Genomic DNA, 12,893 nt, shown 5'->3' on the forward strand with positions numbered 1-12,893 from the left:
GCCCGGGGTGGCGGGGTTGTGGGAGAGGATGGCGCGTCTGTGCGCATGTGTGAGAGCATCAAGGATGGCATGTCTGTGAAGATGGCTTCTCCCAGCCGCGGCTGCCTTCCATGTGTGGGCAGTGGTGGAGGAGCCACGACTGCACGGGACAGCCTTTTCCGTGTGGTTTTCCTGCCTCTGATCCCTTTCCTGGGCTGAGGAGCCTGGCTCTGGGGCTCAGGGTGTGGGGTTTGCTAGCACCGGCTCCTGCTGTAGACATCCTAGTGGCCCTGGCACAGGCACGTCCTCCAGCATGGTTCCTAGCCCCCGCCCCCCCCCCCCCGCCTCACGGGACCCCTAGGCCCCTGAGGGTCGGTAGGAGTGAGGCAGGCAGTCACCAGCTGTCCTTGGGTGAGCCTAGTGGCCAGGGGTGGACCCAGCAGGTGCAGGCCAGGCCACCCCCAGCAGGTGCAGGCCAGGCCACCCCCAGCAGCCACCCGAGCCCATGTCTTTCCCACCGCACAGCACAGCCGGGACATGGGGGTCAGGCCATTACTTGTGCTTCTAGTTCTTAAATCACCCACAACTCACCCCTAACCTGTGCCTGACTGTGGCGCCCACAGCCTGGGCTCCACATAAACACAAGCCAGGAAGTCCCATCTGGAGCCTGCCACCCCGAAGGTTTCCAGCAGTCTGGGCTCCCCAGGCACCAGCCCTGCAGCCCCCACAGACAGGGAGACCTGTGTGTGAAGTGGAATCCATTTGAGGGACAGTGCTGACCCTCCAGGGCTGGGTCACTGGAGGCTCCAGTGGCTTTGGTGGGACTCTTGGCCAGGCTCCTCCTGGACTGGGCCTGGGCTGGTCTCCGGCCTCCTGCCTCCCTTGGTGCAGGACCCTTGCTCCCCAGCTTCCCTGGGAAATCCAACGCCATCTGATCCCCGCACGCATCCAGCACCCCTGACTCTGGCGGAGTTGCCTTTTTGCGTGTATAGCTCCTAACAGGGCAGCACAGCCCTTCTGAAACCTCGCACATCCTCACTGGGGTGGCTGAGGCTGGGCCACCGGATGTTCACCTCCTGACCCTGGAACCATGCACAGGACCTCTCTTCAGGTAGGAGGCAGGTCTTTGTGGCTGTGATTAAGTTAAAGATCTTGAGATAAGGAAGTCATTCTGGATTAACCCGTTGGCCCTAAATGCATGGCAAGAGGCAGAGGCAGGTTACACAGAGGCAGAGGGAGGTTAGACGCAGACAGAGTAGGAGGCCACCTGGAGACCGAGGCAGAGGCACAGCAATGCAGCGGCGGCCCAGGGACGCCTGGAGCCACAGAAGCTGGCACAGGTGGGAGGGTCCTCCCCTGGAGCCTCTGGAGGGAGCACGGCCCGTGGACTCCTTGATTTCAGACCCCTCCCTGCTGAGCAGGGAGAGAATGAGCCCCTGTTGTTTCGAGCTGCCCAGGCTGTGGGGATCTGCCATGGCAGCTCCAGGACCCTCGGACCCTCGGCTCGGAGCCCCTCCAGCACTGAGCAAGATGACCACTCAGGGCCACCCCTCCCCGCCCAGCTGGTGTGTGCCTCGCTGCTCACCCGAGCACGCAGCCCTCAGTTACAGATGCCTGCCCAGGATACGTGGGACGGGGGCTGCGGCTTCCCTGGGGACGGGGTGCGTGGAGCCGGCCTGCAGCCGTGCTCCTGTTTAGGAGCTGAGTGAAGCTGGACCTGGGTTGGACGGGGCATTCTGTACAAGGGTCTCTTGGGGGTCCATGAGGACTCTGTGCTGAGGATACTGCCCTCCTTCCTGAGGCTGCTGTGGGGCTCCATGGAGGCCATGGGGTGGTGAGGACGGAAGAACACCTAGGCTGGGCTCCTGGGACCCCAGCAGCAGCTGAAGGCACTTGGAGCACCACAATTCCCACCCACGGGCCAGGCAAGGCCAGAACCGTCCCCAAAGAAGGGAGCAAGGAGACAGGGCCTTGTAGTGATAATATAATAACCAAAAAGTTTTTTAAACATTGTTTCATTTTTTTCTGTCACTCAATCTTTTTAAAATTACATGTCCTGTTTTTATTACTTGTACCCATCTAATTATTGCTATCTACACCAAACAAAAAAATCTATACACCAATGTTCACAAAGCACTTAAGATGCCTGTGAAATGTAATAAGAACTAACTGCAGCTGCACAATATTCCCTCGTATGCATGTTATCACCATGCTGACGCTGGGCACTCAGGTTTTCTTTATTATAATGAATTCTGCAATGAACATCTTCCTATATAAATTTTTTTTGTGAGTACTTTGCATTATTTCCTAAAATAAATTAGAAGAAGGAATGATGAATCGGAGAATGTAAACATTTGGGGCTTTTGAAACAGACAGTTTTTATAAATTACAGTCTGTAGTTTTAATTCAGCGAGATTGTTGTGTCTCTGCAGATTTTTCACGGTGAAGTCTCATCTGACGGCACTTCCTCGTCATCCGCAGAGCCGTGTGTGTATGTGTGTAGGGCCCAGGGTGCTGACCGGGCGGTTCTTCAACACAGTGAGTGACAGCAGGAGCCCCGAAGGTTCTCAGGTCTTCTGTCCATGGAGGGCATTTTGTGGCCTCTCCCAGGGCAGCTGGCAGGAGCCAGGTGAGAACAGATGCGTCTGTAGCAGGAGGGCGTTGATGCCTCTGAGGTTGTAGCGAGCTTGGTATTTACCTTTTCCTCCTGGTCCATTCTGAAGCTCCAAAGGACGGTCAGTTTAATACAGAGACACAATTACAGCAAGCGTCTAGTGTGAGGCCAATCACGCATTTTGGCTAGAACTACTCAGGGTGTTGGAAAACCACAAAGCTTTTCACATAAACTTGCAAATTGCTAGCAGTCTCTCTGCAAGACAAGAGATGCTGTCTGTTCCCTGACCCCCGACTCTATACCTCAGCTTTTTCTGCCCCTTTCTGATTGTTCTAAGCAACTGACATACTTACAGCGTTTGGAGCCACGTCGTGGCCTTTTGAGGCCGGTGTGCTGTGATATTTTCCTACAGAGCATGGTCACTTCCAGAGGCGAGAGAGGCACAGAATTCTATTCTGAGAACCCCTGGGACGCACACCGCGGTGGCTGTGAGTATGAAGGCAGATGCTGCGGAACAGCCTGGAAAGGATGTGGGGCCCACGGCCCCTGGCAGTGCCCGGAGCCGAGCAGCCCCTCCCCACCTTCCTGGAGGAGAAGGCCTGGGCCAGATGCCTGAGAATGACACACACAGGCCCAGCTGTTCTTCAGAGATACAGAGCGACCCACCGTCTGCTTTGCTGGGACTGTCCAGTGTTGGCAGGGAAAGTCCTGCATCCGGCACGCAGGGGCGGTGGCTGCACCAGCTTAGAACCAGTCTCTGATTTTAGGGGTGAGAAAAGTAGAGGTGGGTGCTCTACCTGAATGCTCACCAGCTCAGGGGTGCGGCCGAGCCGTGGACATCAGTCAGACATCTCTGTGAAGTGTTAGCGAGAAGAGTATCATGGAACCATTAGCAGCCGCTTGAGGTTAGGCCCAAACCAGTGGGGACCATCGCATCCAAACACTTGGGGCCACCTGCTGTCATCAGGGGTGGCCCACCTTTCTTCTGAGCGGGGATTCTCTTCCTGCCTGGAGGGAGCAGTTTGGCTACAAAGCTGCCTTTGAGAGCGAGACCCCGTCTCCCCTCCCTGCGTTCCCAGGACTTTGTGAAGAAGAGAAAGTGAGTGGCCCTTCCTTTCTCCTGGATCCCAGCTGTGGGGCTGCCCGCCGCCCTCCTCCTCCCACCCTAGGCTGCCTGACGGGTGGAGACCGGCCTGAGACAGACGCATCCCCGAACACCAAGTGCCCCATCTTCTAGGCCATTCCAGGGACTGATGAGTCAACATGGGCTTCTTATCCTAATGTTTTAATTTGGAACTCTGCTATTGATCTGATGTTTACAAAGGAACCCATGCGTGACATTAAACTGTCAAAAGAGAAGCATGCACCCTGCGAGAATTCCTGCCTGAGATACTGTCTTTTTGTGACTGTAAGTGCAGAGAGAGCCCACGCAAACCACAGGACACCAGAGCCGCCGCCCTGCCCCTCCAAGCTGCTGGCACTCGGGCTCACCCTCTCTGGAGGAGCCATCATTCTGGCCTCAGATTCTCCTTCCAAAACACTGCAAACAGAATGTCAGGCAAAGAAAGAAAGAGCCAGGCACACATGGAGAGATGGCAGCGCGAGTGTAAGTGGTGAGAAACCCAGCGAATGAAAATATCTACATAAGAATGCAGACACAGCACCCTCAGAGGCCGGCTGCAGAGAGCACTGGAGACACTGCAAATGAAAACGTCTACACGAGAATGCAGACACAGCGCCCTCAGACGCTGGCTGCAGAGAGCACTGGAGACCCAGTGAATGAAAACGTCTACACGAGAATGCAGACACAGCGCCCTCAGATGGCTGCAGAAAGCACTGGAGACACTGCAAATGAAAACGTCTACATGAGAATGCAGACACAGCGCCCTCAGCCGGCTGCAGAGAGCACTGGAGACCCAGTGAATGAAAACGTCTACACGAGAATGCAGACACAGCGCCCTCAGACGCTGGCTGCAGAGAGCACTGGAGACCCAGTGAATGAAAACGTCTACACGAGAATGCAGACACAGCGCCCTCAGATGGCTGCAGAGAGCGCTGGAGACATTGTCCATGAGAAGAAAAAGACAAGGTCAAGAACTTCAGTGGAGAAATAAAAATTACACGAAAAGGAAAGATTTGTATTTTTTTTTTCTGATTGTATTTTTCCTATTCTCCCTCCACTTTCTTTCTAGAACTCCAACTTTTCTCATTGCGTTCTCTATTTTCTCATTGCAGTCTCTATCTCTGTGCCTATTTGTAAATGCAATACAAAAATGATTGCCTGGAAAAAATACAAGCAACGTTTCAGAACTCAATAAGTGGGTTTAAAAATAGTTTAGATGTCATTGAAAAATAATGAATCACTGGAAAGTAGGTCAGAAGAAAATTCTCAGAATGAAGGATAGGAACATAAGGAGGAAAACAGAGAAGAGCAAGTGTGAGGGACTGAACCGCGTCCTCCCAGAATGCACATGTGGAAGCCTGGCTTAGTTCTGGCTGCCATAACAAAATGCCATAGACTGGGGGGCTTAGAAACAACAATGCATTTCTCAGAGCTTTGAAGGCTGGGGAGTCTCAGATCAAGGTACCGGCAGATTCCGTGTGTGGTGAGGACAAGGACCGGCTTCCCTAGTATGTCACTGCGTCCTCACATGGCGGACGGGGGAGGGGTGCTCTGGGGCCTCTTTTATGAGCAGCCGGGCATCTTGGCCACTCTCCTGTGGAGGGTTAGGTGTGGACAAAAAGTATTTGGCAAAGAGAGTTTGAAACCAGCAATGAGACCCTCCCCAGCTCTGCCCTTTCTACCTCCCACATGAGATGCTTTTCTTTTAGTAAAAGGGAGGGGCCTGGGCCAGCCTGGCCTGCTGCTGCTCCCACACCTCCAGGACTCCTCCACAGGCAGGGTGGGGCCGCCACCAGCTCTGCCCAGCAAACTGTGGGCACAAGGGCTGGGGGTCAGGCTAGGCTGAGGCAACTCCTATGCCTGCTCTGTGACCCAGAGACCATAGCCCTGGGGGCTGTGGGAGGGCCACCCAGCCCGGGTTCAGCAGTGACATGAGTGACACACAGACCCTTTGCTTTGAGCCAGTGGGAGGTGGGTGTTACTGCAGCGCAGTCCCCGCCTTGGTGATGCCACCAGCATGTGCGGGGCTCACCTGCACTGCAGGACCACCCCCTCTGTAGGACCACCTGCCTCCTCACCCCACACACAAGCCCTTGGGGGCACCTCTTGGCCCTTGTGCCTGTGTGGAGCTTGATGCCTATTTGAATAAATTATTAGAAAAATTATTAGGTGAGGCCGGGCACAGTGGCTCATGCCTGTAATCCCAGCACCTTGGGGGCCTGAGATGGGCAGATCACGAGGTTAGGAGATTGAGACTCATCCTGACTAACACGGTGAAACCCCGTCTCTACTAAAAATACAAAAAAATTAGCCGGGCATGGTGGCAGGTGCCTGTAGTCCCAGCTACTCAGGAGACTGAGGCAGGAGAATGGCGTGAACCTGGGAGGCGGAGGTTGCAGTGAGCTGAGATTGCGCCACTGCACTCCAGCCTGGGCGACAGAGCAAGACTCCACCTCAAAAAAAAAAAAATTATTAGATGAAAGGAGCCAGACATGAAAGCAACCACGTGTCCTGTGATGGCGTTCATATGAAATGCTGGGAATAAGCTGCTCTATGGAGGCAGAAAGCAGACTGGGGGCAGCCGGAGGCTGCAGAGAGAGGGAGCTGGGAGTGAATCCAGGACTCCTTTTCAGGGTGATAGAAATGTTTTGCAATGAGATTCTAGTAATGCCAATATACTAACAACTACACCTCTTTCAGATGCTGCAGGTGGACAGGTGACAGGTGGGGATGCAGTCCCTGCCCCTGACACTCCCGTTGAGAGGGCACAACCCTCTGTGCTTTGGCTGGGGGCATCATGGCTGCAGAAGCTCCTGCCCCGGCAGAGCTGTTTCTTCCCAGACTCCCATGTGGCCCTGAGTCACCGGGGATCAGAATGAGCATGAGAATGTGGATTCGCGGGGCCCAGGTAGGGTTTTTTCACAAGTGCCCGGGAGCAAGGCTGAAGCTGGTAGCTCAGAAACTGGAGCTGGCTGTCAGCATCAAAACACTGCTCAGTGACAGGGGCTGTATGGTCTGGGGCAGTCCAAGAAAATCATCCAAGAGTGGAGGAAAAACTGTTCTGAAGCCTTCCCGCCTCCAGTGAAATTCCTTGGATGGGAAACCCTGGGGAGGGAGGGTCCCCATTCCCCCATCCCAAAGGGGCCCCTTTGGGCCACTCACCTCGACAAGAGACAGTTTCCCTGGGGACGTCCTCGGACCCGCCCTGGGTACTCAGATATTTAGAAGATGTTCTGATATTCAGTGATTTTCAGAGTAGTGGCGTTAAAGTTACACATATATATGCAAAAATAAGAAAATAAACGAATTCCCATTCCTCCATCTAGAGAACAGTACCCGTTTTACCTTTTTTGGTGTTTCTAAATAAAATCTTCAAACGAGATCGTGCTGTTCCTGCTATGTAGTTACTTTTAATTCTCTCAGTGATGTCTTAGAGCACCTTCCTGTTTAAACGAGCGCCTGACGCTGCGTTCACGGGCAGTTTTACAATGGGATGCCCCAAATGCATTTCAAGGCATAAAACCGAGCTCCACCGCACCCCGCAGGCACGTGGATCTGATTTTCCTCTGCTGCAGAGTTTGCTGAAACCGAGCTCCCCCGCACCCCGCAGGCAGGTGGATCTGATTTTCCTCTCCTGCAGAGTTTGCTGAAACCGAGCTCCCCCGCACCCCGCAGGCAGGTGGATCTGATTTTCCTCTGCTGCAGAGTTTGCTGAAACCGAGCTCCCCCGCACCCCGCAGGCAGGTGGATCTGATTTTCCTCTCCTGCAGAGTTTGCTGAAACCGAGCTCCCCCGCACCCCGCAGGCAGGTGGATCTGATTTTCCTCTGCTGCAGAGTTTGCTGAAACCGAGCTCCCCCGCACCCCGCAGGCAGGTGGATCTGATTTTCCTCTGCTGCAGAGTTTGCTGAAACCGAGCTCCCCCGCACCCCGCAGGCAGGTGAATCTGATTTTCCTCTGCTGCAGAGTTTGCTGGGGGCTAAGGGTGGGAACCGCCGGAACGAACTAACGCGCTGCAGTGTCGGGAAACACGGCCCACAGCGCCACCGTGTGGTCTCCGCGTCCCCAGTTCGGAGCCGCAGCTTACGCGCTGCTGGCCCTGAGCCTGTTTCCTTCCTGCAGTCCCCAGGAGCTGACGCTATTCGGTTTGTTTTTAAACACTCCAGCTGAGCAAGCATCTTCTCAGGACGTCCTGCGTGCTGCCCACACTCTCTTGTGGATGGTCCCCGGGTCCGGCGGAATCCCTCCTGGGAGGGCTTCCCCGAAGCCTTCCTCCATCCTGGGCAGTGGCGGGGCTTGCAGGAGGCCTCAGAGCTCTGTCGGGGCCGGACGGACCGCTGTCCTGGCCAGTGCAGGGACAGAAGGGAGGACCCCTTGGAGGGCGGTGGAGACCAAGAGTCGTGAGCGGCCCTGTGGAAAGCTGGCGAAGGGGCAGACATCCATCCCGCCAGCAGGAAGCCGCGCCCAGCACGGTCATGCTCAGCCTCAGTGATCCTGGCGGGAAAGACCGAGACAGAAATTCTTCGCACATCCACCAGGCCGCCGGATCCAGCCGGCACCGGGGCTAGCGGACCCAGGGCCGTCTACACCTGGGCTTTCCTTCCCAGCTTCCCTGCTCTCAAATTCAGTTGAAAGTGGGTTTGAAAGAATTGTATACCTAGAAAACCCCATCGTCTCAGCCCAAAATCTCCTTAAGCTGATAAACAACTTCAGCAAAGTCTCAGGATACAAAATCAATGTACAAAAATCACAAGCATTCTTATACACCAATAATAGACAAACGGAGAGCCAAATCATGAGTGAACTCCCATTCACAATTGCTTCAAAGAGAATAAAATACCTGGGAATCCAACTTACAAGGGATGTGAAGGACCTCTTCAAGGAGAACTGCAAACCACTGCTCAAGGAAATAAAAGAGGATACAAACAAATGGAAGAACATTCCATGCTCATGGGTAGGAAGAATCAATATCGTGAAAATGGCCATACTGCCCAAGGTCATTTATAGATTCAATGCCATCCCCATCAAGCTACCAATGACTTTCTTCACAGAATTGGAAAAAACTACTTTAAAGTTCATATGGAACCAAAAAAGAGCCCACATTGCCAAGACAATCCTAAGCCAAAAGAACAAAGCTGGAGGCATCATGCTACCTGACTTCAAACTATACTACAAGGCTACAGTAACCAAAACAGCATGGTACTGGTACCAAAACAGAGATATAGGCCAATGGAACAGAATAGAGGCCTCAGAAATAACACCACACATCTACAACCATCTGATCTTTGACAAACCTGACAAAAACAAGCAATGGGGAAAGGATTCCCTATTTAACAAATGGTGCTGGGAAAACTGGCTAGCCATATGTAGAAAGCTGAAACTGGATCCCTTCCTTACGCCTTATACAAAAATTAATTCAAGATGGATTAAAGACTTAAATGTTAGACCTAAAACCATAAAAACCCTAGAAGAAAACCTAGGCAATACCATTCAGGACATAGGCATGGGTAAGGACTTCATGTCTAAAACACCAAAAGCAATGGCAACAAAAGCCAAAATTGACAAATGGGATCTAATTAAACTAAAGAGCTTCTGCACAGCAAAAGAAACTACCATCAGAGTGAACAGGCAACCTATAGAATGGGAGAAAATTTCTGCAATCTACTCATCTGACAAAGGGCTAATATCCAGAATCTACAAAGAACTCAAACAAATTTACAAGACAAAAACAACCCCATCAAAAAGTGGGCAAAGGATATGAACAGACATTTCTCAAAAGAAGACATTAATGCAGCCAACAGACACATGAAAAAATGCTCTTCATCACTGGCCATCAGATAAATGCAAATCAAAACCACAATGAGCTACCATCTCACACCAGTTAGAATGGCGATCATTAAAAAGTCAGGAAACAACAGGTGCTGGAGAGGATGTGGAGAAATAGGAACACTTTTACACTGTTGGTGGGACTGTAAACTAGTTCAACCATTGTGGAAGACAGTGTGGCGATTCCTCAGGGATCTAGAACTAGAAATACCAGTTGACCCAGCCATCCCATTACTGGGTATATACCCAAAGGAATATAAATCATGCTGCTATAAAGACACATGCACACATGTTTATTGCGGCACTACTCACAATAGCAAAGACTTGGAACCAACCCAAATGTCCAACAATGATAGACTGGATTAAGAAAATGTGGCACATATACACTATGGAATATTATGCAGCCATAAAAAATGATGAGTTTATGTCCTTTGTAGGGACATGGATGAAGCTGGAAACCATCATTCTCAGCAAACTATTGCAGGGACAAAAACCCAAACACCGCATGTTCTCACTCATAGGCGGGAATTGAACAATGAGAACACTTGGACACAGGAAGGGGAGCATCACACACCAGGGCCTGTTGTGGGGTGGGGGGAGGGGGGAGGGATAGCATTAGGAGATATACCTAATGTAAATGACGAGTTAATGGGTGCAGCACACCAACATGGCACATGTATACATATGTGACAAACCTGCATATTGTGCACATGTACCCTAGAACTTAAAGTATAGTAATAATAATGATAATAAAAATCATGTTTACAAACAAAAGCCACCCACCAACCTTCTGTCATAGGCGTTTTAATCATGTGAGGCTTCTAGCCCACGGGCCCCTCTCTCCAGCCCATGGCTCTCTGAGGCAGAAGCAGCCTTTCACTTTCCAAGGTAATGGCACCACCACCCTGCTTGGTGCCCGCCAGCATCTCCCTGTCACTCGAAAGACAGTGTCCAAACCCCTGCCTGTTACCTCGGACCCTGTGGGTCTATCCCGGCAGCTCACCAGCTGTGGCCACCTCAGACAGCCTCCTTTCCCCCAAATCCCAGCCTCAGTCCCTCGGATGCTTCCAGGTGGGAAGGCTCTGGCAGGCTCCAGGAGGAGCAGATAGAACTTGGGTGATCAGCCACCGGGCATGGTGGCTCATGCCTATAATCTCAGCACTGTGGGAATCCGAGGCGAGCAGATCACTTGAGATCAGGAGTTTGAGACCAGCCTGGCCGACATGGCGAACCCTGTCTCTACCAAAAATACAAAAAAAAAAAAAACAAAAAAAAAACAAAAACAAATTAGCTGGGCGTGGTGGCCTGCACCTGTAATCCCAGCTACTTGGGAGGCTGAGGCATGAGAATCACTTGAACCCAGCAGGCAGAGGTTGCAGTGAACTGAGATTGCACCACTGCACTCCAGCCTGGGTGACAGACTGAGACTGTCTCAAAAATAAAAGGTGATCAGGAAGTTCTTGTTTTTGCTTTTTGTTTTTCCCCCTGTGGAATCCTTTGCTCTGCAAAACAGGTGAGCATTTCTTTGGTGGGGCGCTCAGCTCCCCCACCCCCCAAGAACTGCTGATCCCACCCTCATGTCTGCATTCTTGAGGTGGTCCTGAGACGTGGCTTTGAAAAACACTGCTTGGGCTGGGTGCAGTGGCTCATGCCTGTAATCCCAGCACTTTGGGAGGCCAAGGTGGGAGGACTACCTGAGGTCAGGAGTTCAAGACCAGCCTGGTCAACATGGTGGAACCCTGTCTCTACTAAAAATACAAAAATTAGCTGGGCGTGGTGGTGCATGCCTGTAATCCCAGCTACTTGGGAGGCTGAGGCAGGAGTATCGCTTGAACCCAGGAGGCAAAGGTTGCAGTGAGCCAGGATTACACCAATGCACTCCAGCCTGGGCAACAGAGTGAGACTCCATCTCAAAAAAAAAAAGAAAGAAAAAGAGAAACACTGCTTGAAACAAGAAAGGAACACAAAGATTAAAAAGCTTAGAATTTTTCATATACCTGTTGGCCACTTATATGTCTTCTGCTGAGAAATGATCTTTTGTCTACTTTCTATGGGATTATTTATTTATCTATTTTTTTCTGTTGTTTGATTTCCTTGTCTATTCTGGATATTGGCCCCAAAAAGCAAGCGAAAAAATGCTCAACATCATGAATCATTGGGGAAATGCAGATCAAAACCACAATGAGGTATCATCTACCCCAGTTCAGATGGCTTTAATTAAAAACAAAAACCATAACAAATGCTGGCGAGGATGTGGAGAAAGGGGAACCATCCACACTGTAGGTGGGAATGTAAATGAGTACAGCCGCTATGGACAACAGGATTGAGTTCTTAAAAAATTAAAAATAGAGCTACCCTATGATCCAGCCATCCCCGCTGATGGGTATTTATCCAAAGGAAAGGGAATCCTGTGTGAAAGGGAATCTGCGCCCCCCTGTTTACTGCAGCACTGTTCACAATGGCAAAGATATAGAACCAGCGTGGGTGCCTATCAATGGATAAATGGATACAGAACATGTGGTATCTATACGCGATGGAATACTCTGCAGCCATACACAAGAATGAAATCATGTCGTCTGCAACAACATGGATGGAATTGAAGGCTGTCATGTTAAGGGAAGTAAGCCAGGGGTAGAAAGACAAATGTACCATGTTCTCACTCATTTGTGGGCACTGAAAGAGTGGCTCTCACAGAGGCAGAGAGTTGGCTGGTGGTTCCCAGAGGCTGGGCAGGGTGTGTGGGTGAGAGGCAGACAGAAAGTGAGGCTGGTTAAGGGGCACAAACATGCAGTCAGGGGAAGGAGTAAGTTCCAATGTTCCATAGCACAGTTCACAGACCAAAGGCAACGATCATTTACTGTTTCCTTCCTTTCTTCCTTCCTTCCTTCCTTCCCTCCCTCCCTTCTTTCTTTCTCTCTCTCTCTCTTTCTTTCTTTTCCTTCTTTCTCTTTCTTTCTCTCTTTCTCTCTCTCTCTCTTTCTTTCTCTCTCTCTCTCTTTCTTTCTCTCTTTCTTTCTTTCTTTCTTTTTGACAGAGTCTCACTCCAGGCTGGAGTGCAGTGGAGGCATGATCTCGGCTCACTGCAGCCTCCGCCTCCTGGGTTCAAACGATTCTCCTGTCAGCCTCCCGAGTAGCTGGGATTACAGGTGTGAGCCACTGCACCTGGTCCACTGTATATTTCAAACTAGCTAGAAGAACTGGAATCTTCCCAACAGAAAGAAAGAGTAGATGTTCCAAGTGATGGATATACTACATACCCTGATTTGATCACTACATGCTGTGTGCACAATCAAAATATCACAACTGCCCTGTAAATATGTCCAATTATGATGTATCAATAAACACTTCTCAA

The sequence above is a fragment of the Pan troglodytes genome, chromosome 4 (genome assembly GCF_028858775.2).
Source record: "Pan troglodytes isolate AG18354 chromosome 4, NHGRI_mPanTro3-v2.0_pri, whole genome shotgun sequence".
Classification (NCBI taxonomy): Eukaryota; Metazoa; Chordata; class Mammalia; order Primates; family Hominidae; genus Pan; species Pan troglodytes.